Genomic DNA, 3,926 nt, shown 5'->3' on the forward strand with positions numbered 1-3,926 from the left:
GCAGTGTGGCCATCATAGAATGGTTAGGGATTATTTCCTTTTTCTAGTCTTTGAAAATAAGATTGGTGCTATATTTTCTTTAAACATAACTCACTGAACTCACTGATGAAGCTGTCTGGGCCTGGAGTTCTCTTTGTAGGAAGATTTAAAATTATAGACTTAATTTAAAATAGAGGATTTAAGACCAGTCAGATGTAGGACTGATTGTGCCAGTTTGGAAAAACTGTATTTTCAAGAAACTTATTTCAATCAAATTTTCATACTTATTGTCATAAAGCTGTTCATAGTATTTTCATTATCTTTTTATGATTGAAAAATCTGTAGAAATGTTTTCACTTTTTTGGCTATTTGTGCTTTAATTAGTCCCCCATGAGGGGTTTATTCATTTTATCACTTTTCAATTAACTTTTGACTATTTCCATTTATTTGCACGTTCTTTGCGCTTAATTGTTTTAGGTATACAGCAAAGTGATGCATGCATATATATATGTGTGTGTGTGTGTGTGTGTGTGTGTGTGTACACACACACACACACACACTTTTTCAGACTCCTTTAAAATACTTTATTTGTATTTCAAGCTTATTTTTTAATATATGCTTTAAAAAACTTTCCAAGTTAGCATGGCCCTAAGGAACTAAAAAGCCTCTTGATGAAAGTGAAAGAGGAGAGTGAAAAAGTTGGCTTACAGCTCAACATTCAGAAAACGAAGATCATGGCATCCAGTCCCATCACTTCATGGGAAATAGATGGGGAAACAGTGGAAACAGTGTCAGACTTTATTTCCTTGGGCTCCAAAATCACTGCAGATGGTGATTGCAGCCATGAAATTAAAAGACGCTTACTCCTTGGAAGAAAAGTTATGACCAACCTAGATAGCATATTCAAAAGCAGAGACATTACTTTGCTGACTAAGGTCCATCTGGTCAAGGCTATGGTTTTTCCAGTGGTCATGTATGGATGTGAGAGTTGGACTGTGAAGAAGGCTGAGCACTGAAGAATTGATGCTTTTGAACTGTGGGGTTGGAGAAGACTCTTGAGAGTCCCTTGGACTGCAAGGCGATCCCAACAGTCCATTCTGAAGGAGATCAGCCCCGGGATTTCTTTGGAAGGACTGATGCAGAAGCTGAAACTCCAGTACTTTGGCCACCTCATGTGAAGAGTTGACTCATTGGAAAAGACTGTGATGCTAGGAGGGATTGGGGGCAGGAGGAGAAGGGGACAACAGAGGATGAGATGGCTGGATGGCATCACGGACTCGAGGGACGTGAGTCTGAGTGAACTCCGGGAGTTGGTGATGGACAGGGAGGCCTGGCGTGCTGCGATTCCTGGGGTCGCAAAGAGTCGGACACGACTGAGCGACTGAACTGAACTGAGCTGAATGACATCTTAATTACAGGATGTAAGTTTCAACACTTTCAGCATATTTCCAGTTCCCACTGTGATTTTCCAAATCCATCAGTTGTTCAGGAGTATATATAGACTTCAAATGTGTAGATATTTTCTACTTACTTTTTCTCTTGTTTTCTGGCTTAATTGCATCACTGTCTGAGAATGTTCTCTATATGACTTAGAGCATCTGAAATCTGTTGAGACTTGCTATACGGCCCAGCATATTCATAAACATTCCATGTGTACTCGGGAGAGCTCTGTGATCTGTGGTTGCGGGTGTCCTGTTCTGTGTCTCTCTATAATATGTATCTTTTAGGGCAAGTCTGCTTATCCAGTTGTTCAAATCTGCATCTTACCGTTCTCCACCTGCTCCGCTGAACAGCTGCTGATATACACATCTCGCGCGGCGTCTGCAGGTCTGTCTCCACCTCTTTGTGACTCTGCCCATGCTGCTTCGTCTCCTACGTGGTGAGGCCATGTGTGTGCTGCTGCTGCTGCTGAGTCGCTTCAGTCGTGTCCGACTCTGTGCGACCCCACGGACTACAGCCCACCAGACTCCTCCGTCCATGAGCGTTTCCAGGCAAGAGTACTGGAGTGCCAGGCACACACAAATACGAAACTGCTCCGTCTTCTTGGTGAATGAATTTATCATGGAGTGTCCCTCCTCACTTCTAGCAATGCCTTTTTTTGCCATAAAGCCTACTTTCTTTTGGTCGTTTTTGCATGGTTTATCTTTTTACATTTTTGTTTTTCTTTTAAAAATTGTGGTAAAATGCACAGAGAATTTACCATCTTAACCATCAAAAAATTTTCAAGTTGTGCTAAACACTACGTAACAAATTTACCATTTTACAGTTGTACCGTTCAGTAATGTTAAGCACACTTACATTGTTCTGTGATCTCCAGAAGTCTCACCAAAGTGAAAACTCTACTGTTCAGTTCAGTTCAGTCGCTCAGTCGTGTCCGACTCTTTGCGACCCCAGGAATCGCAGCACGCCAGGCCTCCCTGTCCATCACCATCTCCCGGAGTTCACTCAAACTCACGTCCATTGAGTGGGTGATGCCATCCAGCCATCTCATCCTCTGTCGTCCCCTTCTCCTCCTGCCCCCAATCCCTCCCAGCATCACAGTCTTTTCCAATGAGTCAACTCTTCGCATGAGGTGGCCGAAGTACTGGAGCTTCAGCTTTAGCATAATTCCCTCCAAAGAAATCCCAGGGCTGATCTCCTTCAGAATGGACTGGTTGGATCTCCTTGCAGTCCAAGGGACTCTCAAGAGTCTTCTCCAACCCCACAGTTCAAAAGCATCAATTCTTCAGCGCTCAGCCTTCTTCACAGTCCAACTCTCACATCCATACATGACCACAGGAAAAACCATAGCCTTGACCAGACGGACCTTAGTCGGCAGGGTAATGTCTCTGCTTTGGAATAGGCTGTCTAGGTTGCTCATCCAGTTAACAAATCCCCATTCTTCTTTCCCCTTTCCCCTTGGCAATCACCCTTCTGCTTTCTGTTTAAGAATCTGACTACTACAGGTGGTTGTTGTTCAGTCACTAAGTTGTGTCCAATTCTTTGTGACCCCTTAGACTGCAGCACACCAGGCTTCTCTGTCCTCCACTATCTCCTGGAGTCTGCTCAAACTCATGCCATATAGCTATCTCATCCTGTGTCATCCCCTTCTCCTCCTGCCTTCTATCTTTTGCAGCACACATACAGAGGGAGAGTGAGGGGCTGGAAAAAATATTCCATGCGAATGGAACTCAAAAGAAAGACGGAGTAGCAGTACTCACATCAGACAAAGCAGACTTTAAAATAAAGATTATCATAAGTGATAATAAATTAAAGACCCTTGCTCCTTGGAAGAAAAGCTATGGCAAACCTGTGCTGTGCTTTAGTCGCTCAGCCGTGTCTGACTCTTTGCAACCCCCATGGACTGTAGCCAGCCAGGTTCCTCAGTCCATGGGGATTCTCCTGGCAAGAATACTGGAGTGGGTTACCATACCCTCCTCCAAGGGTATGGCAAATCTAGACAGTGTATTAAAAAGCTGAGACATCACTTTACCGACAAAGGTCTGTCTACTCAAATGCACAGTTTCTCCAGCAGTCATGTATGAATGTGAAAGTTGGACCATAAAGAAGGCTGATTAAAGATGGAGTTTGAAAGACAGGAGTGATTGTGGCCTGGACAATTAAAGGGTGGAGTTATAATGGTGGAGCACATTTGTAGGGGGAGGTCAAGAATGCCCCTCTGGACATGTGAGTGTGAGTCCATCAGAGATTCAAGTGGGGATGCTAAGAAGTTGTTGGCTAAGAGTCTGAAGCTCAGGAGAAAGCTCTGGCCTTGAACGACAGGTTTAGAGTTCTTTCTCAGGGTAAAGATGGTGTTTAAAGCCTCAAGCCTGGAAGAAGGCCTTCCCAGGTGGAGCTAATAGTAAAGAACCCACCTGCCAATGCAGGAGACATAAAGGACATGGGTTTGATCCCTGGGTCAGGACTGTTCTCTGGAGGAGGGCATGGCAACCCACTCCAGTACTCCT

Source organism: Oryx dammah, unplaced genomic scaffold, assembly GCF_014754425.2.
Source record: "Oryx dammah isolate SB20612 unplaced genomic scaffold, SCBI_Odam_1.1 HiC_scaffold_8, whole genome shotgun sequence".
Taxonomy (NCBI): Eukaryota; Metazoa; Chordata; class Mammalia; order Artiodactyla; family Bovidae; genus Oryx; species Oryx dammah.